Genomic DNA, 14,286 nt, shown 5'->3' on the forward strand with positions numbered 1-14,286 from the left:
TTAAATTTATTTTTAACCGTTCAAATTAAATGTTAGTTTTTTTTAATATTTATAATTTGAAAAAAAATTATGTTAATTTTTATATTAAAATTTTGTTAAATATTATCATATAAGATTTATTTATTAGTATTTTTGTTAATTTTATTAGTAAAAATATTACAATAAAAAAATTCGAGCCAGCCTGATGTAACCTACAATCAAATATTCTTAACGAACGAATTGATTTGGATAATTGGATTTTTGGGTTTAAATTTCCTTAAGCGTGGGTATTGGAACACACGTAGTAAATATCCGTCTCTTATTGACGAACTGTGGTTCAAGTTGAAGTAGCCGACGGGAAGGGAAGAGAAATAAAAGAAGAGAAAAATAGAAGGAAATGAAATTGATGATAAAGCAAGCACAGTTCCCGGAAATCGCTTCCGTGACGACTTTCTCCCCATACCCGATTATATCCACTCATATAACCCGAAATTCGACTGACCCAACCCAAACAATTTCAAGTACTAATGCGGTCCAAAATGAGTCCATTTTTTTCTTACTTAGTTTGGGTTAGACCCAACATTTTCAACCCAAACCCAATTAGACTCGACCCGTGATTAGGCTTATATATAACTATCTTAATCTATTATTTTTATTATTGATAATTTGAGAAATTAAAATAAAATTCTTAAAAATTAAAAGAATTACAAATAATTTTAAATTTGAGAAATAAAAATAAATTTATCTTAAAATATATTTAAGTTATATATTTAATACCATATATATATATATATATATTTTGTTTAAAGATGTAATAGAAGAAAAATATTTAATATATCTTGTAAAATGAAAATCAAAATGAGATGTTTTTTAGGATGTGGAGAGTAATATAATGTCTCGTGATTTTTGCACCTCTTAATTTATCTTCCTACATTGTAACTTTTATTTTTTTCCTTATTTTTTTAATAAAATATTCGTGAAAGAAACACATGTTCTTATTGTGCAGTATAATGTTACACCTCTTGACCTCTGGCTGAAGTTTTTTCCGATTCAAGCGTAACTTATTAGTATCCATAGTGGATTATGACATATTCATAGTTGAATATGGCAATATAGTTTGTCATGCGAGTTTGAACTCACAAAGCATAGAGAGTCATGTATATAAATATATGGTTACTTTTGTTATTCAAGTTGTGAGTCTCGTATTTTTGCCAAAATCTCCACGTACGAGGAGGTAGAAATTGAAGCCGTTTACATTTCTAGCAAATCCCCATCTTCAAACACGTGTTTTATTTAAATCTATTATAATTCATTCTCCTCTCTTCAATTTCCTATTAAATAGCCCCATCAAATAATAGGAATGTGCAAAAAAATAAGAAATGAACTTACTTTAAATTTGGAACTAAATCACACTCTCTTAAAAACATCATAACCAATTTTAAAAAAATTAAATCACATTGTTTACATGAAATGAATTTTAAAAATTGAATCATATTGATAATTAGATTTGATACACTAATATACTACTTTTAAAATAAAATAAAATAAAATAAAAATAATTTATTCATGTCTCTCATATCTTACGATTTAGGGATTGATATTATCACATAAAATATTTAAATATTGTTTACATTCATTGTATTTTTTATTTTTTATTTTTTCTTTTTGATTGTCTTTATACTATTAAAGTAGATGTTAATTATCCAATCATGTTTCATAATTATTTTTATACATGACAATTATAGTTGTTCAATGCATTTGAATTAACCTAAATTCATTTATGTAAATTTTTTTTTAATAAAATATTTTTTTTTACTTTGTATGATATGTTTGTTTATTTAATTAGTCTTCAAGTTAAATGTCTAACTAATAAAGAATGTGTTAATAATAACTTTGTTCACAATTTTAAAGAAAAAAAAACTATTTTTTTTAAAGAAAATTGGTTAAGTTCTTAAAACTAGTTTAAAATTAATTTGGTTTTGAAATTAGCTCTAAATTAGTTTTAAACCTATTTATAAAAATGGTTTGGTTCTAAAACAATTTATTATTATGATTTAAATGATTCATAAATTGATTCAATTTGATAAAATGATGCAATGTGACTTTTTTTTAAAAAAAACTAAACTATGTTCACCCCTATCAAACAAAGTGTAAGAAAAATTAGTATACATTAATACTTTATAACTTCTATTTTCTTTTAAAAAAGCCCTTAAAATGTAATTTTCAACATACTTAATCTCATAAAAATACTTGTAATACATTACTATTCATTGATTAAAATTTATCAAAAATAATAATAATATATATATATATATATATATATATATATATATATATATATATATATATGTTCTAACACAAGAAGTGAAATCCAAAGAATTTTGTAATTTTTCCTTGATTTAAACCAATAATAAAGATGAGTAAAAAAAAATACGTTACCAATATTTATCTTTTATCTAAAAAGTAAATGGGTATACATTAATTGGTGAATCTTTATTATCGTTATTATTTATAAAACTATATTCATCAAACATGTAACGACCTGTCATGGCCGTCACACTACGAACAACACTACACACTACTAAAATATATATACTAAAATAGTATAATAAAATATTTACAACACAAGTTGCTAATCAAGCAACCAACGACAACCAATTATATACAAAAAAATATGCTACTATAAGATAGCCTACAAAAAAATTCCATCTTCAGGCACCTCTTGTGGCCTCTAGCAGCTATCTCCAGTCTATCCCTGCCCTGCTCCCATACAACGTATGATCATCGCAGTCCAAACCACATGGAAACGTGCAAGGGTAAGCTAGAGACAATAAACAACTCATAATAATTTAATATGCAACATAACAACTATATAATCATCTTCGCATTCGATACATGAGACAAACAACATATATACTATACTTCTTAACATCATTTCAACTTACAACATAACAACACTATCATCATCCTCAACAAGATCAACATACAACACAATCACAGTTTAACAACACAACAAAAAATATACAACTCATATCAACAACAAATCAACTCATCAACAACTTATGCGTTGTCACGCATTTCAACTCGGAGATCTCTAACAACTGAGGTTGAGCAGTCTAGGTGACATAAACCCTACCAAATTCAACGTTTGACCTATCTCAACCAGGTCAGGTATAGAACAACGTTAGGAACTCCAAAGAGAACCAAGTATAGACAACAATAGGCGATTTCTCAAGTGTGCCACTTAGACTCGGAGGTCCAGTACTACTGTCAAGACAGAAGGGTTTGGGTATGAGCCTACCACGGCCTTGGCTAGCATCACCAATCCACATATGGAGTTAGCCCACCCACTGTCCTCCAAGTACCACGCACCCTCCAGTACCTAGTCAAAGACTACATCTCTAACTAGATACCTTACTCAAATTGGTCATTCAACCATGACATGGATTGACTATTTCCATGTCGCCCACACAGTACTAAGGGATTCAACTTTAAAACAAATTTCAACTTTAAAACAACTTTCAACTTATCACCTTAGTACTATGTATCTCAACATAGGACATATATCTTCACCATATGTCCCCAACTTTCCAACTTTACAACCATAACAACTTTACAATAATAAACATATGGCCGCTTGTAATCGGTATAACTCGGCATGGCCCTTATACCATGGTCGCTTTGTACACGTGTGCCTCGATCTTGCCCACACACGGGATCAACTAAGTCCTAGAGGAGAACAACACAACATCCACTCCAAGGGACAACTTCCCAAGGAGGGTTTTTCAACAAATTGGGCTCTCAGAGCACCACAACTATCTCAATCCACACAATGGGATGAGCAACTTCAAAAACATCTCCCCTAGTCCTAGTGATCACAACTCATCATCACAACTTAATCAACTTAACAACTTAAACAACATATAACCTTTCAACTCATCATCTAAATTAACATTCAACTTGAACAACATAGTTTATCAGCACAACAACTCATCACAAATTGTTTAACAACACATTTTAACAACACAACATCTCATTTCAACTTTAAACCACACAATCAACTCAACAGCTTATTAGCTCAACTCATAATTTACAACTCAATCATCATAAAATAATATATTTTCAACACATGGCACAACATACAACTTATAGCAACATACAACTCTATACTCAATATGCATCTCCATGTAATTATACAACTTCTTATTCAATTATACAACTATGCAACTCTTTTCTAACAACTTAACAATATTATCATCATGCACTTCACAACATATACATGTCCACACATAATATATAGCAACTTTATCAACTTAATTTCAACTAGCTTCAACAATATCATAGATCAACACAACTTGTAAACAACTTCACAACTTAACTACAACATGCATCTCCAACAACATCATTAATAAATATTTAATCATATATTAGCAACAAACAATATTTTCATCACCTAACATAACTCATACTAATCAACCTAAGTACCCAAAGGAGTTCCCAACTCACATACAACCAACAACTTTACAATCTAGCTTCCCTTACCTGAAGATTGACTCAGAATAGCCAAGAAGCAGAATTCCTTTTCTGAAGCTCAACCCGGAACTTCAATCCACCCAAAGCAAGCTTCTTAGTCCATAGTCATTCTCTCTAAAACTTCTCTCTAAAAACCTCCTCATCTCCTCAACCACCCAACTCTATTTATAGAAGTTCAGGAGTGTAAAAATTACATGCAAAACGGCCCATTCTGAAATCAGAACGGCCCGTTTTGGGACTCATCCAGAAAGGCCCGTTCTCCATCTTGAACGGTCCGTTTTGGGGTTTGGAACGACCCGTTCTTCCTCCAGAACAGCCCGTTCTCAACCACGATTTACAGGTCAATTTAATAGCTTGGAACGGCCCGTTCCAGATTGGGAACGACCCGTTCTGGACTACTAAATCACCTATATTAGGCTTTCTAAAACAACTTGCTACGTTACAAAACATATAATTAAACATATAATGAGTGTGTGAGGAACAGAGAGACAAATGAAAAAAAAATGAGTGGAAAATCGATAAATGTCATAAATGGTATGATACAAATAAAAATAAAATTGAGTAAAAGTGAAATGTGTGGGGAAAAAAAAGGTGTAAAGATCGGTTTGATTGTTAAAAAATGTGAGATTAAATATGGTAAAATAATTATTTTACGGTTGATTCACAAAAATATAATGAGATAAAATAAATAAGATGAAAAAATACAAGGTAAAAATCATATTTTTTTAATTAATAAATTATAGGATAACTTTATATCATAAGTAGAAAAACACTCACAGTTACTATTGTTGTGTGTGATATCAACACCATTTTGATTCTTATCATTTTTGTCACCACTCACAACTATTATCATCATTATTATCTAGCATCATTATCTTCGATTATTATCACTTTTCCCACCTTCAACTTATCTTTATCTTCTTTATTATTATTGTCATTATCACTATTAATATTAACATCACTATCATCTTTAATTAAGATTACAAAAATTTATTATGATAATTAATATTAAAATATATCGCAATAAATTTAACAAATTTTATTTGTGCATTTCATTGTTCGCTACACATGTACAAAATAAAATGGTGTTTAGTGGCTTAAGCGTTTGTTTATTCTGTACTGTTCTCATAGTTCTGTATTTTAGTGTGCATTAAACGCAAGAGACAATTACAATGAAACTTTGTTTCAGGCTCGGTTTTTTCAATAATACTCAATTTCTTAGTAGTAAAATTTCACTTTCCTTTCTTCAATTTTAGTTTAGGAAGAAAACAAGAAAAATGTTATATAATTAAAAATATTAAGTAATTGAATGATATGTGTTCTTACTGGGAATTTGTCGTAGAGATGATCTTCCAAGTAAGATTGGTTAGCCTCCTTCGTTGGTACGCTTGATGCTCCAAGATGGGGGTGGTACCTGCAAAAGAGACTCTGATGCTAAAGTTAGGGTTTGTATGAGTAGATGTCTCGTATAAGTAATGCACGTACCTTAGTGTGAGTTAGGGTTGCGTTGGGCCTTGGGCCTGAGATCAGTTATGATCTAATTAGAAAGCGGATCTCGTCTGGACCGAGATCTCCTGAGATCGGTTATGATCTGGTAATGCGTGTTCCGAGGTCATTCCACGCAGCTGTGCCAAGCTCGAGCTCGGCATGGCGGTACGGATAGTACACTAGCCCCCCGAGCTCCGAAGACCGTGGGTCGAGGAGTTTAAGACCGAGCTCGTCAGGGAGTAATGACCTTTCGCGTACACCTGTTTATCGAGGTGACATGTGTCACAACTGGTCATTTCTCGAGAACGTGCAAGTGGCGCGTTAATGGGAGTGACGGTTATGTAATGATGGTTTGCCGTTGTCATAATTGTTCTCAATTAATGTGTCATCGGACGTGTCCCTTGGCTGACACGTGGCGTGACCGTTTTGAATTTGGGAGAAACCCTTTTCTCTCCCTCGCGCCTCTTCCCCTTTCACTTTACTCTTTTTTTGATCTTTCAACTTCTTGCGCACGTTGTTTCTCTCGTTTCCGTTTGTCCTCCGTCTCCATTTTCTTTGTTTCCGCCGTCGTTCCCGGTAACCCAGTCATTGTTAGGGTTGTTTTCTGAGGAAGAGTACCAGGTACTTCCTTTCTACAATTTTCTTTTTCCTTCTTTCCCAATCTTCTTCGAGTCTTTCTTGTTTTCTCCATGGCTGGAGGGAGTGGTGCTGGTTCCTCCGCGCCTACCAAGGGTAAAGGCAAGGCGTGGGGCAAGGCGACGGCTACCGGAACGGCCGCCGCTGGGAAAAAGAAGGAGGTGGAGCCGCCAACGGACCTCGTTCCAGGTGTTCCTGGGTACGACTGGGTTCGGCGCGAGATGGCGGAGGCCCAGAGCGTGTTCCGGTCCTTTCTTGAAGTTAATGCGATCTTGAGATCGTACAGGGTTTGTGACCCTTCCATCTCCTAGATGATCTGGCTTGAACCTTGTTAGGCCGGTGAGGGCGTGTATATGGGGAAGTCTACTGACCCTCCCCATTTCTATGCTTACCAATGCTTCTTCAGGGATTTGGGCGTTTGCCTTCCCTTCACACAATTCGAGTGTGACTTCTTGAATTTTGTCAACTCGGCTCCTTGCCAGTTGCACCCCAACAATTGCGGTTTTTTGAGGGCTTTTCAAGTCCTGTGTTCGGCCCTAGGAATAGAGGTGTCTCTTCCTGTCTTTCTTCATTTCTACCAATTGAAAATAGGCGTTCCGCCTTATGGCGTGCTGTCCTTGAGTGGGAGTAGGGATGGGGGTTTGTTTACTCTCTACTCCCAGTCATACAAAAATTATAAACAAGAGTTCTTCTGGGTCGCCCTTATGGATGTCGATCCCTTGGAGGATGGGGCATTCTATTTCGGCGGTTTGCCGAAGTTTCCTTTCTATTGGTGCCCCAAACCGTCTAGGTTTTACGGGGTAGGCCAAGTGAAATTGACGGCTTCGGAGGCGGCCGCCATCGAGAATCTTACCGTGCTTCCTCGCTCGCTGGATTGCAAGCTCGTCCTGTCACTTGCGAATTCGGCGTACAAGGAGAGGGGCCTGGAGAGTGAGTATCTCGTCATCTTTAGAGTGTTAGGGTTTGTGAAAACTCCTTTTTCTGATGTGCTTCGTTTTTTGTGCTTGTAGGCATAATGGGAAAGAGTAAGTGGCGCGAGCTGAAGCATCACTACAACGTTGCCGAGCTCGAGGTTCCAAAGCCCCAAGAGGAGGAGATTTCCCCCCTGAAGGTTAATCGAAAAAGAAAGAGGGGCGAGAAAGAGGTTGGGGGGACCTCCTCCCCTCGTGGCATGGAGGAGGTGACCTCCAAGGCTGTTGATGCCGACGCAGTCGACCTGACTGGGAGTCCTCCGCTTGGGGAGGCTCCCCAAATGGCTGCTGCGGAGACGATGCAGGCTGTCGAGCAGGTTGCTCCAGCTACCAAGGAGGTGTCCTAGGGTGCTAAGAAGGTCATCTTGACCGCCGAGGTATGTGTCTTGCCTTGTGGCTTCTCTTATCCTTTTTATGCTACCTTCTGGTTGAGGTTTTATTTAAGTTGCCACTGTTTTCTTTTTTGTAGGCGAGTAAGGCCGCCGAGGTCCTGGCGACCTCGAGCTCCGAGGTGCCAGGAGCGGGTGTCTTTGGTGCAGAGTAGGTAGCGTCTGCTGCCGCTTCTGATGCTGCCGAGGTTCGGGGCAAGGGGCCAAGTTTTGAGGTCCCGACAGCTACGCCTGCGGCTTCTACACCGTCATCAGGTCCATCGCAAGGGGCCTCCCAGAGTCGATACATTGCTTCCTGCTTCGGGAAGGACCGCCTTGATGTGCGATTGGACCATGTGAGTGCCTCGGCTGACATGGATTTGCTATGGAGCGCGGGGGTGACCGCTGAGAAGTTCTTTCGCAAGGGTTCGCTGAGCTCGGAGGATCAGGAGATGATTGAAGGGGCCGAGCCCGTGGAGAGCTTTGATTCTGCTCAAGTCCTTCTGCAGGGGCTATGGCCATTGTGGACCACTGGAAGCATAGGTGGTCCAAGCAGCAGGAGGATCTGGTCCGACTGAGGGGCCGAGTTCAACCCCTGAGGGACGAAAACAAAGTTCTGAAGGAGGAGAACAAGGTTCTTAGTGCTGCCCTTGGTGAAGCGAAATTACAGGGTGCCAAGCTTCGAGTTGCGAGGGGGGACCTTGCGAGGGTTCAGAAGTCGCTGGAGATCGCCCTGCGCTCCAACGAGAACTATGCCTCCCAGGTGAACGAGCTGCATGAAATTGCCGCCGCACCTGACCAGTTTCTTGGAAGACGAGGTGACATCTTCCCGTGGTCGAGTTTGCTCCTTGGAGGATGAGGTGACCTCCCTGAAGAGTGATCTGGTGGTTGCGGCTGAGAAGCACCTCTGTGATGAGGTCGTCCTCGGCGGCAAAGAGGAGGAGGTTGCCGCTTTGAGAGTGGAGCTGGCAAAGCAGGAGGCAGAGAGGGCGGTGTTGGAGAAGAAGCTTGAGGAAATTGAACGATCTATTATAGTTGAGCATAAAAGAGGTTTCCTCAAGGCAGCTCGCTAGGCAAGACTCCTTGCGCCGGGATTCGACTTCTCTGCCATGCACGTGGAGAAGGTCATCCGCTTCGGGAAGCTTGTAAAGGAAGATGACGTCGAGGACGGCTCCAGCGAGGATGCCTCTGCGTAGGCCAATTTTGTAATGGCCTGGTTTAACTTTCTTTGCTTTATTTTTCTTTTTTTTGAATTCAAGTTTGGAACTTTGAAAACTTTGCTGTATATATGTGTAGTTTTTGTCTATTCACTGTCGCGCTTTTCTTTACCTTTGCTTTTTGGCTTGATTTTTTTTTTGCTGTTTGCGCATTTTGAGACACACTCTCCCAAACTTAGAACCTTGCTTGTCCTCAAGCAAAAGGTAATTAATCTAGCAGATAACAAGCAATGCATGTGAGTCAAATTCTACATCCTAGTTCGCTTGTATTTTCTTTTCACAAGCATGAACCTAAGATGAATCTCCAGTCACAATTATTGCAATAGAACATGACAAGGTGCAAACAAAGGTTTCAAAAGAGATCAAAGAGCTGAGAAGAGTAATGACTATCTGTGTATACATCCTCACTAGGAAAATGTTTCTCTCTATGCACACTAGTGTATCAGGGTGAGTGTTTCTCTCTAGTCTACTACTCACGCCACATAATTCAACTTTGCTCTTCGTTTCCAAATGAAACCAGTGGTAAAACAAATGCAGACACTTATCACAAGGTCTTTATTAGGGCAATTCTGGGTCAAGCAGTAGCAGTTTTATGGTTTTTCAAGGATTGAAGGTGCTATAGCTTAAGAGAGCAAATAAGATTTTACAATGATGTCCCTCTCCATACCCCATTACACATTTTGGCACATGCCCTTTACCGAATCCAAGCCATTAGCCTTTTTGTTTTTTTTTGTTTTTGTTTTTTTTTTATGGCTGACCACATACTTTCTTCTTCCCAAAATTCCCCATTCTTCAACTCCCCCAAACTTATTTGATGTCATCAATTTTCTCTCTTAACCAAGGCAAAGGTTATTGTTAATTTTTCATGGTTTGGGACAAGTGGAAGGTGTGGTGTTTAGGCTTAGGAAGGTATGGGTCAAGTGGAAAGTGGATATGGCTTTTTGGCTTAGATGGTTAACAAAATATGGAAATGTGAATGTCTTGATCATATAAATGCACAACATAAGCAACCACCAGGAAAACTCAAGCAAAGTCTATCATGTAACATAAGCGTAGTTCACTCATCAGTATTTAGGCTCAAACCTCACCCGGCTATGCATCCACAAACTATCAAACTCAACTCAGTTCTATGATCAACATTGAAACCCGTATGCAACTAGTAATGAACTAAAGATCTAATGTGACTTGAAAATGTCTAAGGTGCACACACCATAAACATCAAGCAAACTATAATCCAGAATCGACCACAAGCAAAACAAGTATCAACAAGATTAAAAATCATGCTAAGGCAGACTATTCACAAAAGAACCAACAAAGTAATCACCAAAAAGACTATATATAAAAACAGTTAAATACTAAAAATAAAAGACAGAAAAATAAATTGCAATAGACAAAGGTAAACTAAGGTAGGCTCCATCTGCTTCCATCTATGGGGTCTGGTCATCATCATCTTCAGGGGCTGCTCCACCATCATCGGCTCCGTCTGCATCAGCAGCTCCACTCCCCCAAACTTAGGAGCCTGGTCCCCAGGCCAACCAGTATATGCCTGAAAGTCCTAGTAACCAGAAGTGGTGAAAAAGTATAATCATGAAAGAACATGGTGAGCATAACAATTAAACACAGTGATGACCATGCAATTATAACCAAGATGAAGAACATCCTTAGAACAAAATTAAACACAACAAACAAACACAAAGAAGCATGATTGAAAACAGATAAACATGGGGTATCAGGAGAGTGAGCGCCGGGCGCGACACAGGCGCGCCGGGCTTGTTATCAGTAAAAAAATAATAGACGTTTCAACTCTGATATCGCGCCTGGCGTGACTGATGTCGTGCTGAGCGCAATTTCAATTGTGCCCGGCGTGGTGGTTCCAGAGACCATAATTCGAGTCTTGCGCCGAGGTAAATCGCGCCGGGCGCGTAACCCTGATATGATCAGTTTTGCCTAAATTTGCTTTGAAAGGAGGCCTTATAACCACCCGGAAACAGAGTTACCTCATCTCTCACACTCCAAACAAAATATACCCTATATTTACTCATTCAAACATGATTCAAACACTTAACAATTAACACAAACAACACATAACACAACAACATATAACACAAAACATATATAACATAAAACAACATATAACACAATCCAACACATAATACAAAACAACACATATATCACAGAACAACATGCAACACAAATCTAAAACACAGTTCAGATCTCTGGGTTGCCTCCCAGGAAGCGCTTGTTTACTGTCCCGAGCCTGACGGTGACCAACTTGAAGTTCTCTACTCTCCTTCTCCTCCTGTTGCTCTTGTTCCTCCTTGCTTTGTGCTCAATCTGAGGATTGCTCAGCAACTGCTCAGAGGAATTGGTCAATCTAGTTCACAGTACCTTGCATACAAGAGAAAGCAGAGGACTAGAGCGCACAGGTTAGCTTCAACAATTCATTGCCAGCACACAAATAAAAATAACAATAAAAACAAAAGAATAAGTCACAAATAGCTACAAATACTAAATCGCCATTCTAATCCCCGGCAACGGCGCCAAAAACTTGTTGAGAATTCCGTTAAAACACTTTTGTTTTAATTTATAAATCAATTAAATTTTATCAACGGTCTCAAACACGGCAAGTATACCGGCCGTTCAAGTAGTAAAAATATCGTATCCACAGGGATTAGAAGATAAAATAAGCATTTATTGACTATTCGTGACTAAAGAATAATTCCAATTTGTAGTTTTTCATGTGAATGTGAATTAAAGATCATGACTACTGGAATGAAAGCTATAAAAATATTTGTTTGAGAGTGGAAAATGTTAGAAATGATATTGTGGCATTGTGAGGTTGTGGGGGTCAGATTTCACCAAACGTAACACTAATGTATCCTTAATCTCTTGTTACATACATTGCTTAGTCAACCCATAAGTTTACTCAAACCTAATCCCTTAGAGAAAGAGTCTAGGTGCGGACATTGAATATCAATCCCTTGAGTACCCAATATCTACACCCGCATTACGGGCTAGGGTTTAAGACTACTAATAGGTCAAGCTCTACCCCTAGATACAATCTCCACTAGGCATATGTTCCAGAACTAGTTTCAAGGGTATTTCCCAATACTCAATGGAACCTTAAATCATGCAAAGGGTGATCAATCCAAAGCAAGCATTAAGCGTAGAAACGTACACAACAAAGAATGAAACAATACATATATATATCATAGAAAACGTAAGGATTACAATAGAGTACGTTGGTTACATCTAACCCCACAAAAATGGGTGGAACCACTCAACAATGAGGGTAAATACAAAATAGAGATGAAAGGAGAAGTGAAGAACCGAAGGAAAGATCCGCACACGAACGATCCCAAGCCCTGGGAATCCCTTCCGCAGCTCCTGGAGGTGCCCAATGTGTGAATAGGGGTTTCTCCCCCGAAAATGGCTTCAAATACGAGCCTGGGAGTCAGATTAGGGTTCATGCGCCCGACGCATAAGTCTTCACGCCCGGCGCATGGTCTTCCAAAATATCCTCTGCCTTTAGGACACGCCCGACGCAATTCATATTGCGCCCGGCGCCATGGCTTCCAGAGGTGAGATGCTCTGTTTTGCTCGCCTGACGCGGATCACCTTGCGCCCGGCGCATAACCTCTTCTCTGCTCCTTAGCTCCTTTAGTTTCCAATCCTATGGATCTTCAATCCTCAAGTCCCTGGCTCAATACCTGCACAAAAAATGAGGTGTATTAAGGTATTGTTAGCTAAATTTGGGTTAGTTATATCTGCACACAAAATGAACCAAAAAGAGAACAATTATATTGCAATGGTTCAAAGGATGAGTGGAATTTGTTCAATAAGTCTCATCCAAAAAGAGGTAAAATTGAGACTTAACAGTTGTGTACTTCTATCTTTTGTTTAACTCGACTTCGAGTTAACCATGCCGGGGTTCGAATTCGACCTCCGATTTTTGTTAAGTGATTCTCGTGAAGGTTCGAACTCGACCTTAAGTAAATTATACCGAGGTTTGAATTCGACCTCAGATTTTTGTTAAGTGGTTTCATGAAGGTTCGAACTCGACCTTGGTCATGCCGTGGTTCGAATTCGACCTTGGATTTTCGCTACGTGATTCTTGTGAAGGTTCGAACTCGACCTTAAGTTAATCATGCCGAGGTTCGAATTCGACCTCAGATTTTCGTTAAGTAATTATCTGTGAAGGTTCGAACTCGACCTTGGATTGGTCATACCGAGGTTTGAACTCAACCTCAGAGTAGAGTGAATTGTATGAAGGTTCGAATTCGACCTTGTATTTTTGTTAAGTAATTCTTTGTAAAGGTTCGAACTCGACCTTGAATTGGTCATACCGAGGTTCGAACTCGACCTCAGATTAAAGTAGAGTGAATTGTACGAAGGTTCGAATTCGACCTTGTACTTTTGTTAAGTGATTCTTTGTAAAGGTTCGAACTCGACCTTAAGTGAGAGCGAAAGAAGTTGGTTCGAACTCGACCTCTATTCATCATAAAACATAAAGTGATGCAGAACTAAAAATATGAATTGAACAGAATGAGTCACTTTATTGATTATGTAAATGTGCCTTGTTAAAAACCCTCTCATCCAAAACTCATTTTTCTATTTTTTTGGGATAAAAGACTAAGGCAGGAAAAGAGTGCACAGCTCATTCGTACAAAATTTAGCTGAAATAGAACTTGAGATGCGTAGCATTCCACGTTCGCGGTATAGGTTTTTCGCTAAGCTCTTCTAATCGGTACACTCCATTTCCCAAGTCTTCTGTAACTCGGAATGGGCCTCCCCAAGTGGGTGCAAGCTTCCCATCTAACGTGTCTTTTCGTGCTTCGCCCAGCAGTCGCCACACCAAGTCACCAACTTGGAAAGAGCGAGGTCTCACTCGGGTGTTGTATCTTCGGGAAGCTCGGAGCTTGCAGGCTTTTTCGTGGATTTGAGCTTCGTCTCTAAGCTCGTCAACTAAGTCGAGGTCAGCTGCCAACTCTCGAGCGTTCTGCTCGCTGTTGAAAACTTGGCGTCGATGGGACGTCTCTCCGACTTCCACTGGGATCATTGCGTCAGCTCTGTAGGTCAGCCTGTAAGGCGTCT

The sequence above is a fragment of the Cajanus cajan genome, chromosome 6 (genome assembly GCF_000230855.2).
Source record: "Cajanus cajan strain Asha chromosome 6, NIPB_CcT2T_4, whole genome shotgun sequence".
NCBI classification, from domain to species: Eukaryota; Viridiplantae; Streptophyta; class Magnoliopsida; order Fabales; family Fabaceae; genus Cajanus; species Cajanus cajan.